General features: G+C 38.3%; 1 protein-coding gene across 1 annotated transcript in view; it reads right to left on the reverse strand.

The window, feature by feature from the left end:
• hdac7a (histone deacetylase 7a) overlaps positions 1-19032 on the reverse strand; it is a gene marked incomplete at both ends in the record, with an annotated part of 48041 nt that overhangs the window by 19315 nt on the left and 9694 nt on the right. The window contains 1 exon segment of the mRNA XM_014015359.1: positions 12674-12732.

A 19032-nucleotide genomic window follows, 5' to 3' on the forward strand; every position in this document is an offset into this window, starting at 1 on the left:
GATGTGATCCTAAGGCCCCCAAAACAGATCCCCTCAACACCTCAGCTGCGCCTAGAAATTCTGTCCATGAAAGTAATGATTCCTAATTTCGTGCAGCCCTAAATTTTTTTTAATAGAATTGTGCCTAAATATTGCCACACCTAGTTTTTTTAGTGAGACTTTGACCTCGACCCTGCTGCTTGACTGAATTCACATTTTTTTAAGTCTTGCAGAATTAATACAAAGTTTGTACAATAAATGTAAGTTTCCAYGCGACCACCATGACTTTTAGTCTGGAAAGCAGAAACAAGATTAGTCTATAACCATCCGTTATCAAATTAAATCTTTAAAGTGCATGTGACATCAAATTTATRTAATAAATATGAAYGCATTTTTGGAAAGATAACACTGATAACYTATTACAGAAAACATTTCACGCCACTGAGATGAACAGGTGTTGAGATATTCACATGTGAAGTAACAGGAAGTGATGTCAAAGGGGAATGTCTAAATGTAAACATCATTACTACAATGGATAAACTGTAGAGAAGCAYCTGATGTTTCTTTAGATTATTGTGAATCACTATCAGAGATAAACAAAAACAGTCAGAGTTCAAACAGTATTGCTTTACTAGGCAAAGACCAGAGATAGAGATTTTTTTAAAGAGATCCCCTTTGATGTCACTTCCTGTTTGTTTTGTCCAAACCAAATTAAAAAAAATGCCAGTTGTGTGACAAAATGAATAAATTTGTGTGTTTTATGCTAAGTTTCATAAATATAAAGCTTTTTTCTTTGACTTTTTGTATTTGTATTTGCATGTCACAGGCACTTTAAACACCCCTCCAAGTGACATGATACTCGAACGGTAACAGAGCTCTTAAAAGCGACATCTCATTCCACCTGCATAATGTTGGTGCTCAGGAAAACAACAAAACTTAACCTTGAAACTGTGCGTCAGAGCTGATTTTCCCTAAATAACCATTTTTTTCTATGCAAACAGAGCTGGAAAGGCATGCGTGAAGATAACACACAAGCACAAACACATTCAGACGATCCATTGGGTGATTTTCAGGTGAACCGATATGTTTGCATTTAGAAAACCAACAGTCAGGAAAGTTCAGTTATTAAAAGAACAACTGCAATGTTTAAAACTTTATCTGTGTAATGGTGTGGAAAGTTTTTAACGCGTTGTGTTGTTTTTTTTTTCTCCCCCCACTCAGTTGCAGGAATTCCTTGCATGTTATGCAATGCAAATCTCCACTAGGTCGTTTCAAACTTGCCACAGGAACACAGCTTATTTTTGGATTATTCTCAGCAGGATTTACCAGTTGAATGAGTTTTGTTGAGAGAGTCTCATATTTGTTAATCTCATTGTTATAATATTATTATTGGCTGATCCGTGAAATAGGGGTTTAACTTTGAAGGATGTTTGCACAAATAGGACGGAAAWCATGATGGAACGTGACACTAAAATCAGAAACTACTCTGGCACGGTGTTTTATAAAACACGTTCCTGGTCATCTTTCTATTTTGTTGCCTTACGAGCTAGAATTGAATTGGGATTTAGGACTTTTTGCAGAATTATTGCTTTCGATCAAATCAAAAATCCAATTAAATTCCACGATGTAAAAGGAACAAAACAGAAGTACCAAACAGGATGAATGCTTTGTAAGGTGCTGCATCAAATAAAGCAAAGTGCTTTCTACAACTGGCACAGGACACTGTGTGCAGATGCTTCTGGGTGAGTTTAGTGAAGCATTATGGAAATCACCAGGGCCGCACGGCGATACAGTTTGAATGGTAAGAACGACGGTTGGGAATGTGCTGATTTATCAGACAGATTAGGTGGATTGGACGCGTTTCCCACACGGACAAAAYGCCACGTCTGAAAGAGTGTGGACGTGTGCAGGTGTGTGTGTGTGTGATTAACAACGAGAGACAGTCGCTTCCACGACACATAAACACTGATTCCTCCCACCGGAACTTTTCCTTTTTCTATACAAAGATAAAGCCTAATCAGGACTGGTTTTACAGGTAAGACAAGAACATACGGAAGTCTTCCTCGATCTCTCCGCCTTATTACATTTTCACATCAAAATTTAAAAAGGGAGGAAAAAAATATGACTGAACTCTGGCGGTAAAACAAAACTAAAAGCTTCTCTAAAAAAGTTCAAATTCGGGAAAAGCCAGTTGCACGACAATCTTTAAGCGACAGGAGGATTTTCCTGCTCGCTGACGAYGAGATGACAGCCAGCAGAGTGGTTTCATCCACTCCGAACAAAGTCAACAATCAGCAGCGCAGACGCCACCTCTTTGTGTCTTATCGTGTTTCCAAATATAGCTACGGCACCTTCTTCTTCCATGACTGTACTGCCTGAACGGGCGCGTCTCACTCTGCACCTTTAAGAGGCAACAGCTTGCTTTCAGCCGATAAAGATGTCATTACCTCAGGGTGTTTGACTCTGAATGAACGCCCAAACAGACTAAAATGCAAATGAAATTCCTTTAAGGTGGGGGGACACAAATTGCGACAAGAGAACACCGAGCGGAAAAACAGAAACCAAGAAGGATAAAAACTGAGCTAAAGGGAAAAAAAACTGAATTCTCCTCGACTTTGTCTTGTTTTTCTTGTCTCTGCAGGTTCACCGCACGATGAAAGCAGCAACATGCCACCTAGCACGTGCATGCTAAATTACAGAACGTCTTTTTGGGTGTCAAGTGTAATTTGACTGTACTTTGCACGGACAAATTGTGTACAATGTGTGCAGGTTTGGGTGTGAGCACTTGTTCCTTAGAACTGCTGATCCCAATTAACGGCTCGTCTTTTGAAACCTTTGCCAACAAAAGCATTTTAAGCTTCACCCAAAACAAACTCATGCGTGGCTCTTCTTACGCAAGTGAAAATGCCTGATGGCATGCAAATGATGGCACTAAATAAGACACTGAGGAAGCAGCTACTGAGCAGGATTTGTAAAGAAAAAAAAAACAATGTAAAACTCCTTTTTGTTGTTTTAAGGAATGATGTGATCGTTTAAACATTTCTGAGAAATTTAACCGCAGCGCTGATCCCGAACAATAGACGGATTTTAAACTCACAAATAAGCGAGACTAAATTATAAAGGTTCAGTCTTGCATTTTTTAACAAATTCTTACTATTTCTCACTTCCTTGTTTAGCAAACTAAAATCTGAACTTTGTGCTGAACGTGCAATTTTGATTTTCCTGTGTGAAGATGATGCAACATTGGCTCTGTTATTTTTATGGCCAGAATATTACAAAATTAAACCCTAGTATTCCTTGAGGGAATGCATGTCACATGATGCTCTTCATGCTAGAACTCCTCTTACGACAAAAATGAAAAAGTTGTAGGCATTTTGGTGAAACCTTGAAAACGTCATGCGTAATCTTACGATACTGCAAAATGTCTCACTAAGTACGTGTTGGAAATGACGCTCACCACCACACCAAACAAATCAATATCAATATCTAGACAACTCACTGAGATATGGCCCTTTTTGTGTCGGCTAATGTTAATTAGCTCTGGCCTCCATCCTTACATGAACTCACTACTAAAAGTAATCGTTTGTAGAAGTGCACTTTCTGAAATTCTTTAGGTTTTGATTTAGGGCTGCAACAACGAATTGCTAAAATTGTTTATTAAAAGTGTTGGCAACAAATGTTATTATCGATTTGTTCTGTTGGCCAATTTTATGACAGCCTTGCCTTCCTACGCAGCTCCGCTCAATTCTAGTTTCCCTTCACTACTCCGTCTGGGACGTCTCCTATTGACAAGGATTTCGCAGGCAGATTTTTAGCCGGGCCAATCAGAGAACAGAACGTCGATTTTCTGCGCAGTGTCWGCTTGTAGTTTATTTTACCTGGGCCAATCAGCAAACAGAAGGCGAAGTTTTGAATGATGTCAATTTTCTGTGCAGTGTCTGCTAGTTATTTTAGCATACGGCAGTGGAGGAAGTGAATAAAGCCAGTCTGTGTTGATAAGGCTTCCAAATTAAATTTAATTTGTCTGACAAAGCAGCAGCTCTCATTTACAGTCGTCTCGTTCGGCTCGGTACTTTTCTCCTCTCAGTAGGGTTGTTTACAGCACACGCGATTTCCTGTTAGCTTCTTAGCTTAGCCTCCTTCACAGTGACAACACACACACACTTCAGCAGAGGCCACGCCTCCAGCAAGAATCACTTCTCTACGCAGCGAGTCCAGACCCCTCGTACGAAGCAAAGTGAAGGACAGGGTCTGGTTTTTACCAGGCTAATTCTATGATGGTATTAATTTGAYGATTAAGCTTTAAGTTTTAATTTGCTGTGAAGACACGTGCCTTAACCTAACACTGCAAGTAAAACAAGTAATTTATTGAATTATTGTAATAAGCAGCTGTCTGGGCTGAACGTCTTAACATGATCGTCACTGACATGAGACTGTCCATGGTCAAACATAAAGACCACTATAATAGTTCACACTTTTATTTCAGGTTACACTCTTCCCTCAAGGACACATTTTACAAAACTCAGAGAGAAAATACGAAGAGACATTTAAGGATATGGCACAAATTTGCGAATATTTTTGTGTATTCCTTTTTTTACTGAAGCTATTTGATGAATATTTACTTATTTATGCAGTACAGTTAATACAGTTAATATTATAGTAACAGAATTCTAAACAGCAAACTGTTTTTTGTGTGATTTGCTATGTCAGTCTAATTATTTTATTTTGCAAAGAGGTCAAAATTTTAATATGTTTTTTTTTGTTTGTTTTCCAATTCACCGATTAATCGGAAAAAAAATCCAACAACAATCGAACAAATAATCAATTATTACAATAATGTTTAGTTGCAGAGTTGTAAAGTAACTAAGTAGAAATTTTGGTTATCTGTACCTTACTTGAGTAATTATTTTTCAGTGTATTTTTTACTTTTACTCATTACATTTTTACATAATTATCTGTACTTTCTACTCACTACATTTTTTAAAAAGGTAAGAAGTAGAAAGTGGTTACTCCTATTTTATTCTGAGTTATTATTTAAAAAAATCCTCTCCTTATAAATTGTGTCTCCTGGATAGAGTGAATTTAATTGTGGTTGAATGAGAAGTATAAATATATACCATTCTGACACCATATTAGCTTGTACACAACCCATCACAGCTGTACGCCGTTAGAAAAAATATTTTTTGGAGAAGTCACCTCCCAATAAATGTCATTTTGAAAATCTAACTGCTCACTTTTACTCAGTACTTTTACTTTTAATACTTAAGTAGATTTTGTGTCAGAAATTTACTTTTGAAACTTAAGTACAAAACATATCAAATACTTTGACTTTTACTCAAGTAATATTTTTAGAGAAGACTTTAACTTTTACCAAAGTATTTTTATGATAAGATACTTGTACTTTTACTSAAGTAATATTTTTAGAGAAGACTTTAACTTTTACCAAAGTATTTTTATGATAAGATACTTGTACTTTTACTCAAGTATCACTTTGAAGTACTTTATACAACACTGGTTTTTGCAGCCCTACTTTAATTTGCTTTTCCAATTACAGTCATGACCTCCCCAGTGTAAGAAGTCTAAAAATGTGATTTGTTGAGTAAACYACTTTGTAAAGCATAAAGTAGATAAAAGTTAGCATGTGCTAATCATTCTGCGAACAGCAATGACCTCAAACCAAACCACCTAAAATGGATGTAAACATATTTTTGTGTGCACGCACAAACAAAATGTGCCAAACAACRGACAGGATTTCTAACCAGTCTGAGTGTGACAGTGGCAGAGGACGGCTGATACATAATGGAGCACGGCTTGGGTTTCCAAAGTCCTCGCCGAGTTTCCATAAACATTCAATGCTACTGTTAGGCTGTCAGGCTCCCACACAGAGTACACTTGGATTGTGTTGCTATCGCTAAAACACGTGTAGCAGCAACCATCAGCGGAACAACAATAATCACAACTGGAGGCTTTTTGAAATCAACTCGGAAACACGGAAAAATGACCCAAAATGCTGAATTAACGATGTCTGTCCTGAGTTGTGGTGCTGAAATACTGCTGCAAACAGGAAACAAAAGCAGGAGTGTAAAACTTACAGACTCTAAACACAACAAAAGGAGGAAAGGAGGATGGCAAATACTTGTTTGGATTTAAACACAGCATCAAATATGTATTCTTAATATATATTATTTAGCTTCAAAACTAGACTTTTTTATATATTGTCAGTTTAATAAAGTCATAAGCTCAGATTTGAGCTCAGATTATTTGATCTAAAAAAAGGGGGAGGGGTTATTACCTTTTCTATTTTTAATACTTGTATTTTTGTATGAATGTAATGCTTTTGTGATGTTTTAATATTTTTTTTTGCTTTTATGTGAAGCACTTTGTGATTTTATATCTATGAAAGGTGCTATTAATGCTTAAAAAGCATTAAAAATCTAATTATCAATAACCCATGTTTAATAATACCCCCCCCCCCACACACACACACACACACACACACTCACATACACACACACTTGTGGAATGATGATGTCACCAGTTTTCAGCTATTAAGCAGCTAGCAGCACAATTTAATCAACAAATACGTTTGAACAGACATTTCTCTGCTGATATCGGATGATTCAGTTACACAGAATGGCACAAACAGGTGAGGAGATCTGTTACTGATGTGGGGAAACAAGGTTTCCATACTGTCATTACTTTTCTTCTTCCTGTTTATTATTACAGAGACCTAAGGGCATCAGAGTAACGTGCAAAACGGACCATAAAGCAGTTCCCAAATGGATATCTTTAAAACAGTTAGGAAAATTTGGGGAGTCTGTAGTTTTAATTGGTGTTTAGAAGGGGTGGAGGTGATAATCTACTTTGCAATGCATCACCGTGCAGACATGCACAATTCTGCACCGATGTAAAAATGACAAAAACTGATTATAATTTAGAGGTAATACCGCTCTGAGGATTGCAACAAATGCAGCACCAAGACACACAGCAAAGGCACAGCGAGAAGCAGCAGATTTTGCACTGAAAGCCAGTGTTTGGAAGGACTTCAGTTCCGATGAAAGATGGGGAGGGGAACAGCTGGTCGTGGTAAATGTTCGCTACTTCAGAACTTATTCAGCAAATGTGTTTCCATGTCCCCTTTTGCGCATTAACTCTTTTTCGAAAAATTCAAAAACCACCTCAAGTGAGCGTAAAAACGTTTTTGGAAAATTGAGGAAGTTGTTGCGAATTCTGCCGTTTCCATCCATCTTTTCTAACGCAATCCTTCAAAATGTGCGCAAAAAACACTAATGGAAACACAGCTACAGTAAATGCAAATTGTGTACATGTTTGTACCTGGAGGAGAAGTAAAACAGCTGCCACTTCTAGAGGTAGTGCGTGGGCTGCAACTGCTTGTGGACTAACTGGAAACTGTTCCAGAGAGTCTCCAGAATGTCTTGAAAACGTTCGCAGAGATTCTCAGTAAATAAAAATCTGAAAAACTCGTCCAATTCTGCCCATTTTTATTTTAAATCACACTCCAGTACATTATTACCACTGTCTTCCTTCAGGCATTTGCAGTGTTGACTCTCTACCAAGTCACCAATCAAATGGAGCCCTTCATGTATTTGGTCAATTGGATGGAGCGGGGGCAGCAGCTTCAGAAGGGAGGCCCAGACCTCCCTCTCCACAGCCACTTCTTCCAGCTCCTCCGGGGGAACTCCAAGGCGTTCCCAGGCCAGCCGAGAGACATAGTCCCTCCAGCGTGTCCTGGGTNCAGTCAGGAATAACTGAAGTAGAGCCATGTCAGAGGTCTGCTTGTTTATCAATCAAACTTTACTTATAAAGTGTTATAACATCAGCCACTGCTGAAACAAAGTGCTGAACACATAAAATAAAAACTGAAAACAAAAACAAAAACACAATAAAATCACACAGTTAAATAAGTAAATTCAGCACCAATACAGTAAAAGTTGAGTAAAATCAAATTTAGTTTATTCTTGATTTTATACAAATCAAGTTTATTTACTGTATCAAAAAAAAAAATCCAAGTGTGTTTGTGCGTTTATGTATAATATAATTTGTGTGTTTGTGTAATATCAGTAAATATCATTTATCGGCCATAACAGCAATAATTATATCGGATATCGATATCGGCTGAAAATTTCATATCCCTGCATCCCTATTTGTAGTTTATTATGTATTTTTAGCATTTTTTATGGTTTTGTGATTTTTGTTGATTACTGTACACACTTTGGTGCAGCCTTTAGCTGTTTTAAAAGCGCTTTATAAATAAAACTGACACTGACACAAGGCTGAAACATTAAAAAAAGAAAACAGTGTTCCTTCTCATCGTTTCTCAAACAGTTTGTCATCAGTGACAAACACACAAAATGCCCAGAAGTTTGGTTTAGATTCGCTCTCCGAGCTATAAAGATGCTGATAGAAACACAAATGCACAGGCAAACACACACACGATGTGTGTGAACTACAGAAGTAAAGGTAAAACTCCTCAGCTTGTCATGTAAATATCCGGTACTGTGAAACACCCCCACCCCAACCCCACCCCCAGTAGCACTTCTGCCTCAGCCAGCTCACAGCAGGGTCTATAATTAGACAGAGAGCTCCACTCCCCTCCAGTCATCTTTTACTGCCGGCCACATCCTCTTTTTGTGTGTGTGTGTTCAACTCTTTCCTTCTTACCCTTCCACTCTTCCTCTCTGGGTTTCTGAAACTCTGTTCAGCATCAGACTGGTTCCGTTCAGACAGCTGTGGCACCTTACCTGATGAGGAGCGGCGGTGCCTGCAGGGCATCTGCAGGCCCGGGGCTGAACGTTGGCCCTAATGACGCGCGCTGCGCTGCTTTTACTGCGGCATTGGATTCAATTCATGTCGGAAATGGAGCGCGACAAATAAACAATGTAGTGGAGTCGCAGCGCTGCTTTGTAACTGCGGCGATAAATATCTATACCTGTAGAAGGTTTCAGATGTTAACAACATAAAAGCTTCTCTTATTCAACATGTCATCCCAGCCTCTTTTCAGTAGATGATCTTTAAAGTCCATCCTTTTAACAACAGGAACGGCAACCATGGTGACAGGGGGCGGTCCGGCCGACAGGAAGTTGAGTCTATAAAAGCACAACAATGAGAGAACCAGGGCGGCTTCCTGTTTGAGAGCTTAGTTTAGACTCCCACGGCCTCCCTTCTCCTTTCCTCGTATTCGCGACGCTGCTGCCGTACAGTGCCGTTAAGCTCGGCTGCAGGAAAGTTTCTTATCAAGATAACTCGTAGAGAAAAACCGCCAGAGTCACCCCACACACACACATTACCCAATCTCTGCAACAACGCTGTCAGGATTACTGAAAAGCGAAAACGCTCTGACATCATTTAACGACTGATTAATGGCTAAACGAGGCCTAAAGGCAACGCACTAATGCGAAGAACACACACTTACGAATGGGAACATGGAAAACTACTCAGTAAGCTATTGACAAACCATTTTAAAGTTGTGCTTTATTTATTCCAGATGCAAATGGGATGAATTTGGCCTAAAAACACGTCTTTTGTACTTAGTTAAAAATGCTGTTTCACCGTCTTTCATAACATACAATTACAAGAATGTGTCAGCTCTCTGGGACCTTATCTCACATGACTTCAAGGAAAGAAAAAAATAGGATGAGTAATTTCCTTAAATAAAMAACTTTTTTTGGAAAATTTTCTTTATATGAAAACAGGAACAGATGATCGTATGCACACACACCACAGAGCTAAATGCTAAACGCATTAGAATATTTTTAGCAGTCAATAAAAGTAACAGGTGATCTCAGCTGCTTGTTTTCATACTTTAGTTTTAGGGAAGTGTTGTGGTTTGATATTTCTGCAGAAACCATGTCTGCAAAATCTAGTCCTTTTTTTAAATAAYGCTGTCTGTTCAGTCATGCAACTTTAACACCGTCTAAGTAAAAACTGATTTTCTTTTGTTTGAAGAAAAGATGTTTAAAAAATGCTCATCGTTTCTCCCAAGGAATAATCAGATACTTACAGTTCAGAGCAATTAATAAGTAGAGTGTGTGTTTTATTGTTTGCAAWATGCTAAAGTGATTCATGAATTTGTGTAAAAGGCTTTAGGATGCATTCAAGGGAGGAAAAAATCCACACAGTTGCTACATCAGCCTTGTGCAACACAGGATCTCTATGAATAGTCTAATACTGACAGTTAGGATCACATGTTCTTTACTCTGACTTTCTGCGCTCTCAGTCCCTCAAAAGCGCTCATACTGCCAGTAAATCCCTCTTCAGTCAATCCTAATCCTGAGATAAAGTTTTTAAATAAGCTATACTGAACGGAATCGCACCATTTTACAAAGAAAAGCAAAGATTTCTAKTAGAAATGAAGGCAAAAGAGAATTGAAAAATTAAGATGAAGTTGTGGCCATTTTGGTGCAACCATGAAAAGGACAACATGAGGAAACTCTCACAAAGATGTGTTATAACTCAGAGACAGGGCTGGGTACCGAATTTGATACTTTTTTAAGTACAGACCGAATTATGTCGGTACCACCGAGAAACTATTCACGTAACAAACGGTACCATGTTTAGGTACCTAAACACATCATTGTGACCGTATTGGCGTAAGAGTGGTGAGTTTTCCATGCCTGTCCTGAATGCAGCATTGCGCAAGAACGTAATGACGTCAGCAGCCGCTGCTTCAGTAAACAAAGCTCAGTCTGAACGTAGCTTGAAAGCCTCGCAGCTCCTAAACTCGTCGAACAGACCGCCACTGAATTATCTGCTGGATTAATTATCTTGTGAGCATGACGTTCGCTTGCTCAAAGTAAATAAAATACCGCCACTTTCTTTAATTCATCCGCCATTAAACAGAGACCGGCAGAGGAAAACAACAGAGGAGCTTCCTGACAGTCCGAACACATCTGACCCGAAGGAGCACAAGCAGCCAGCTTGAAGTGTTGGACGCGTTTTGGATGCTCAATTCGTAGCTTGAATATCTTTTATTTATTTTAACTCCATCCTCTTTTGCTTATTTGATTTAAATTTATTTGCCTTCCATGGACCTCCATCACACAGTTTTCCTAGTGGGGAAATGACATCAATAGAAATACATGGAGCTGGATTTTAATTTGTGCAATAAGACAAAACAGTCTTGTTGGTTTCAACAGTTTTCACWTTAAAGAAATAAGTTACACAACTGATGTTACAATACAAAGAGTTGGATGTTGTCTTGATATTTGTTAATTTTATATATTGAGAAATATGTTAAAAAAAGTTTATTATTAAAAAAAACACTCACAAAGTACCGAAAATTGTTACCGCTAAGTACCATTCCCAGGTACCGGATATTGGTACCAAATCGATTCAAATGTCAAAGGTGACAATCCCTACTGAGACAACATGTTAAAACTGAAATTAGCTAATACCAAACCAATACTTTAACTCAGTAGCTGTGGAATTGACTGTGACGTCACCATTTTAAGGTTGAATACAGTTAATTGGCTGAGGTAGCCATCTTGAATTCATTCCAAATCTTAATAAGTTTTAGGTGTTTCACTAAAGTCTGTCAAGTGGTTCATGAGATATTTTACCAACAAACAGAGCTGACTAACAGTTAAYGGGAAAGCACTAACTCGTGTCTTTCTCTTCCTCCTTCATCCTGAGGAATCCACAGCTGTCACTTCCATTCAAACCCCTTTTCTTCTGATCGCAGCTGGTTGGACTGCAGTCAGCGGATCTGCCTGCCTACAACTGTCACCACCCTATTTCTGTATATACAGTCTCACCCCGCTGGTACATACTCGAGTGTGGGACTGTCAACAAGTTTAAGAACTACTTTGCGTGTCTGTGTGTGTGTGTTTGTGTGTACACTCGTGAGTGTGTGTTGCAGGAACAGACAGATGAGGACGATCCCCTTAAGTGAAAACACAACACGGTGTTAAGTTAGGACACGAGGACCATAAATCATCCAAGTGTTTCTGGATCATATCTGGCTCCAAGTCTGTGTGTAAGGCTGTTTTTTTTTTCATGATCAAGAAATGACTGACTTTATGCTCTCAAAACACAGAAAGAAAATAATTAACTTTCTTCAAAAGCATCTAATACGTCAAGATTTTAAAAAAATCGATACGCATACATGTCAAATTGTACGTATTTAGGGTGTCTCGATCCGATATCAATATCGGTCCGATATTAGTCAAAAAATGAATATCTGATTATATCGGCCTGCATCTAAAATCTCCAATACAAGCCCTCCTTTTGATTTATTTTATTTAATTGTAAAATATTCTTAGGTTTAAGTCAAAAATGTWTGTAACCCATTGGTTAATAATAAACGAGTCAGTTTGTCTCATACCTACTGTTGTTGACTATTGTTCAGTGTTTGTCTTGATCAAGACTTTTTGAGATTCCACACTATAAAATTAATAAAGTGCAGATTGATTATGCACTTGATTGAGAACAGTCGGCTATACAGTAACTTTTGGTAATGGTATCTTGTACAACACGGAAACCTTTGCAAAAAAAATTACGCAAATAAAGATGACTCAATGAAATTTGAGTACAACAGATCAGAAAGGCCAGCCCTCTTTGGACCTCTATAACTGAGACATACTTCACTGTAAAAATAAAAGTCTAAATTTGGGTAAGATGCAGGAAGAAATGCTGCAATGACAGCAAAAGGTGTTATGATTTATTGTTGATTTACCTTGTTTTAGTGCCTGACGTCAAGACAAACGATGATTCTGGGTAACAATCTTCTTGTATCTGAGGAAGCAAAACAAATTGTTTAGAAAAATCACTCACGCAAAAGACGTACAAATGTGAAGAAAATTTCATCCAAATTCGAAAACAATTTCAAAACAGACACAATAAAACTGTATGTTCACAAGTTACAAAAGATTTAACAAAAAATGTAGACTGTGATKTAGATCTTGATTTTAAAAAACTTTGTAAATTTCCCTGCTTCCTAATCTATTGTTGATTTACGACAGCCGCAAGAAAGTGAAAACAACAAAAAAAATCCCTCAGCGTAAGTAATTACATCCTGTTCTGCTACATCCCAGGTGCGTTAGGGTTCCACCAGGTGAAATATGTCGTTAAGAGATGTATTTGAATAACACAAACACACCCACACACACACACACACACACACACACACACAGGTTAAACGCATTCACATTCACTCAATGTTGCCAACATGATTTATTGTAATGATTTGAAAACAAACTGAAATACTGTCTTATCTGAGCGAAACAGTGAAGAAGGTTTCAAAATAATGGGTTTACACTGACTTTACAACAGATTAAATTAGGAGCCTGTTCCAAAACAAACAAAAAAAGGGTTTATTAAGTGTCAACTGTTTTAAATTTYCTGAGAGAAGGTTGCATTCTGCAGTGATTTGACCGCACGTGTGTGATTTAGCTGAGCAACGCTCAGGTAAACTGAAACTAACAATGACGAGTGAGTCAGGTCAAAACAGCAGATTCAAATCTGTGCCACTGAATCAAAAACAAACTAGTTTAATARACTAACAGGCAACAGCATTCTGACAAACCAAAGTCTTTTTCTAGGGATGCACAGAAGTGAAAATTTCAGCCAATATCGATATCCAATCAATTATTGGTGTCATGGCCGATAACCGATATTTACCAATATTACACACAACACACAAATTATTTATATACGTATACGCATAATTACACTCGTGTCAACCAGACCGCTGACATGGTTTACTCCTTCAGTTATTCCTGACTGTGCAACGTCAATATAACTATAAAGATCAAACAAGTACCACTCAACCAAACATTTCCCCTCCCAAAACACAAACACAAAGCTAAAAAGTGGGAAATCATTATTGGACGTTAATATCAGCCCAGTTTTACTTATCAGACCAATATTAATATCCAATATTCTAAAAAATGACTAGCATTGGCCGACACCGATGTTATTACCGATATTTCGTGGGTCCCTAGTTTTTTCCCCTAAAGATTTTTGCTTGTTTGTTTCTAACCCTATAGCCCCATCTCCATGAGCTCRGTTCTACTCTATTCACCTCGGGTAGGGTCGGTTTTGCCCACTGTGTGCGTGTCTCCACTTTGTGTGTCCCTTACTCCAGGGGYTCTCAAGCCATTTGGGTCTGGGGACCCCTTACAAGGACAAAAGAAATTCCAGGGACACCCTCATAAACCCCACGCTGTTTTAAAAGATAATTTATTACCATTTCAACCCCTAAATGCCATGGGAATATATTTTTTATTAATTTTATTTGGTTTGTTTTATTAGTTCATTGTTCTCCATGCATTTTTAAAAATAAAAACCAAATTAACTTTTTAATAAAAATTTTTGAGGACCCCCAAGATACCTCTCGCGGACCCCTAGGGGTCCAGGGACCCCAGTTTGAGAACCTCTGCCTTACTCTATGGGTGTGATTATAGGCAGACCATCCGCAGAAGCTTCAACTGTTGTGCTAAAAATAAGCCATTATGGTCTTACGGTTCAGACTTTACTTTTTACTTATTTGTTGCGCTGTTGTTTATAAGTGCTTGTGTAATTGTGGGCGGCCAATTTGTTCGAAACCTCCTGGWTATCTGCTCAGCTTCATCTCCTTCACCTCTCTCCAGGAAGTGTTTACTAGTGATGGGATGAATGGCTCTCTGAAGGGATCCGGATCTCGGGGAGCCGTTTGTTTCATAGAGCTGTTCAAAAGAGCATACATGTCAAATTGTACGGATTGTCCGTATTTTGCAGGTATATGGACGTATAGAGCAATCTCTAATCTACAGATTTTTAGCAAAATTTATGGATTTTTGAGGCTTTTTATACAGGTAAATGTCCAAAGAGTTGACATGTATGAAAGAGCCGTTCGATTTTGAACGTATTACGTCATCACATAGCCGTACGTAATGACGTCATCCAGTCACGTGGGTGGAACCATGTGTTTGTCAAGCCCCCCCCCCGTGAGCTTCTGTACTCCACAACTCCGCCTGTTTTCCGTGAAAAAGCAAAGCGGGAGCGATTTAAATATGAAAAAATGATTATACCTGTATGAGAAATAAAAGAAATAAAACTACAAATGGCTCATTAGTGCCCGCGATTTGGCTCCTATCATTCGTTGTAAAGAGCCGTTCAAAAGATACGGATCGTTCGCGAACGTCGCGTCTCTAGTGCTTACAAGTTGTGCTTTTCTCAAGATCGCCAAAAAGATTAGATGGTTTTACACTGCTTTCACCATGTTGTATTGTGCCACGCGCTTGTATTCCAGAACAAAAGCATCTCTTTCCAGGAGGAAGTTTGCACAAGTAACGCCTTCCCTCTGTCAATCAATCCCAGAGGTAATCCACGGGCAGAATTAATCAAAATCATAAGCATTTCTTGCCTAAGCCTGATTAAACATTGATAAAAACTACATTAAAAGGCTTGGAAGTTTCAGAGGCATTAATAAGTAACATTCCATAAAGGGATGTATACTGCCCCACCACCTTCCAGAGAAAGGTTTTAAACAAATGTTTCACATGATTTGTTACCACTCGAAGTATGGGATGACTGGACGGCAGAGACCTGATCAACCGTTTTTGAGACTAGTTGTGATGTAGGAATCGAAGAGGCCCCACCAGATGATTTCAGGCAGCGAGCTGCTACACGAGAGGTTAAAAGGTCAGGTAAACAGTCAGGGGCTGGACTATTTCAGGCTTAAAAAAACAAGCAATAAAATTCTAAAATAAGGCTCAGAGGCAGCAAGTGAAAGGCAGAGAGAAACGTTGTTAAAAAGCCCGGCAGCAGCTTTCTGTGGATGATTTCTGTTTATTTTCCCTGCTGATAGCAGAATAAAGAGCACTGTGGCAGTCGAGCCTGGATGAGATAAAAGCTCTGATGACCTTCTGTTGATCGGCAGGGAAGAGGAAAAGCAGGATCTTAAAAAGGTGCTTCTGTTAACCAAAACAAAACTGCCACGCTTTGATTATTTCTAAAGTTAATGAACAACTGACTTTATGGCAAACCTTTGTTTATCTTTATACTTCCTCAATAGAACAAGGATAAACACAGTTTATTTGAATCTAGCTCTTTTTTTAAACAACACTTTAAGTTCCTCACTATGTTGGGTTTTAAAAATGATCCGACATATTCCACTTGAAAAGGTTACTTTATAGTGATAAATATCACTATTAAAGAGCTAAAGACGAAAGTGTTAACTTAAGTCCTGCCGAGCATCTGTCATGCTTCTGTCTTTTTTWTTACTTTCTCTCACCCACTTTTGCTCACTTTCACATCAAACACATTCTCCACATTTCAAAAATAAAACAGACCGAGGCACTCAACGGCAGCTCACTCGAAAGGATCTCCCTCTTTATCTGTTCGCACAGATCTCAGTGCTTCTTATCATTCCAGACCACAAACAAAAAACCTGGAATACCCATCACTTAAACAAAGGCAGATCAGACAAAAAGATTAAAAAAAAAAACCTAATCCAAACGAACATCTACTTCAAACTATTCCCACAGGCACTTTGCAACGCTGAAAGGGAAATTGCTTCACAAAAACCTAAATAATCTTGCAGGTTGTCAGAGGGGAAAACTGAGCATCATGAAAACAATGGTYAAAGACACTCTGGCATCCTGTGTAGAAAAAAAGGATGTAGAGGAAAGACTTTAAAAAACAACAATCTGCAGCAAAGGTTTTACTGCTGATAAGAGTGACAGAAGGTATCTGCTCATCCTACGTTTCTCTGGAGGCAGGACACTGGTCTCATTCAAAGGCCCTGATTATACACGAACAATCACTGGAAATGTTAGTGTATTTCCATTGTTGATTGTGGCGAATCAACATGAAATTTAAAAATAAAAACATGTTTACATAGGTTATGCTGTGCTTCTTTTAATGCCAAGTCACTTTCTGGAGCTGTGATTTTCAGATTTTAACAAACATGAAAACAGTAACCGTGTTTCCATCAACAATTTTTATGTGCATTTTGAAGTATCGCATTAGAAAAGGTGAATGGAAACGGCAAAATTTGCAACAACGTCCTCAGTTTCGCAAAAAAACGTTTTTGCGCTCGCTTGAGGTGGTTTTTGGATTTTTTGAAAGTAGTTAAATGCGCAAAAGGGGAAACGAAAACAAAGTGGCCGAATAAGTTCTGATGTAGTGAACATTTACCTCAATCAGCTGTTCCTGCTGTACAATAAATGTCACAACTGCAGCTGGACCCTCCTCCCGCTGTCGACCTGTTCACGTATATTCCCGCAATGTGAAGAGAATTGCATTTCCTTTTCTACGTCTCCACACAGCTGTAACATCACCAACACTAGTTGRTGTAACAGAATATTTACGATTTTCCCGAAAGTAACACGTTCCTGATAACTTTCTCCATTGTCCTGAGATGTGTACACCTTTACTTTACTTCCTGTTTACTACAGCCACRTGTAACGTCATTGTCYGATGTAATTACACTTTGCGTAGCCTGGTTGATTCGTTCCAGGCCAGTTGCGCATTTCTTCTTTTGCAACATCTTAAAATTTCGCTCAAAATACGCATTAAAATTGGATGGAAACATGGTTAGTTACACCAATTACTGTTCTAAAAACCTCCACAAAATCGTGGATTCAAAAAGCTTTGGTTTCAGAGAAAACAAGCGCTGCCGCGTGTACATGACTGGACAAAACAAAGTAGAAAATCTCCAGCTTCAGTCAAAAGGGGCGTTATGTAAAGTGGATCTAATTGGAGCATTTGTAACTTACTTTCCCTTTAAAGGGGACATWTCAAGGAAAATCCACTTTTTTATACGTTTAATACATTTTGTTGCCTTTGTCTCTAGAATGGGGTGTGAAGTGCTTGGTTTGGATTTTAAAGAGACAGCCTCAAAATGAGTTGATCCGAGACACTTGTGGAGTTACAATGAGGAATTCAGACCAAAGCATTGCAGTTTATATAAACCCCAAATGAATGATTTAAGTGTGAAAAAGAAAGATTTAAAAGCACAATATGTCTACTTTAAAACCTTTTGTTTTTAACTGAGGACTGACAAAACTACCCATTGGAACATTTCTTCTTCTCCTCCTCATCGTAAATTTGCACAAAAATAAAGTGTGGACAAATGATTTTAGATTTTCAAAATGTGAACAGCACATTTAAAAAAAAAGTATGGGAAATTTACATTACAACATTGACTGCACGACTTTTGTACCAAATATTCTGAAGTGTGGCAGCTGGAGCAGCTCACAGTGAAGCGGCTCGAGTTCCTGTTGCAAAACCACCAAAGTGTACATGTGAAACTGGATTTGCTGACAAGATGTTGACACTGTTTTACGTGTCATTCTTAAGTTTTGTTTTTATCTCGTTTCATCTCTCAGGCATTAATCAAGATGAAAAACTAAATTCATCCGCTGTGTGAACTTCCTCATCTTTGTAGCTCTAACCTTTCATGCTYTCTGCTTCATTTTAATTAATTTTTTTCCCTTCTAAATCCAGGGACCTTTCTTGGTGAACGTTAACACGTTCTTGGAAATAAAGGCTCATGAATATGCACTGTCACATTCAGCAAGTCTGCGCGGACAACAAAGAAGAAGACATTAACATTCTTACGCATTACCTCTAGTCAAGTATAAATACACACACACACTGCCAAGCCAAAAAAAGAACAATTTTAAAGCCACAGACTAATAATTATTTTGACCGCTTTTAGTTCGATTACAAAATATATTTAAGGTGGTTACTAAAAGACTTCATTATCCAATATTAAAACTTGTATCGCTGTTCGGTTAGCTAGTATTAGCTAATAGCTAATGCTGATGATAAATGGAGGTTGTGACTCAAAACCTTTGGCGAATGAAAAGTCTTAATTTGTTCTCAAAATCTATTAAAGGCTCAGTGTGTGGGATTTTGTCAAGTCTTTTAGCCAAAATTGAGATAATCACTAATGACAATAATAAAAAACATGTCTAATCATTGCAGACAAAGACCTTGTTTTATTATTTTTACCTTATAAAAAGCTGTTTATATCCCCCTACAGGCAGTCGCCATCTTGTCTACGAAGGCTCATGAAGGACAAACTGCGGTGGCGGCGTCAAAAAC

The sequence above is a fragment of the Austrofundulus limnaeus genome, unplaced genomic scaffold, assembly GCF_001266775.1.
Source record: "Austrofundulus limnaeus strain Quisiro unplaced genomic scaffold, Austrofundulus_limnaeus-1.0 Scaffold128, whole genome shotgun sequence".
Classification (NCBI taxonomy): domain Eukaryota; kingdom Metazoa; phylum Chordata; class Actinopteri; order Cyprinodontiformes; family Rivulidae; genus Austrofundulus; species Austrofundulus limnaeus.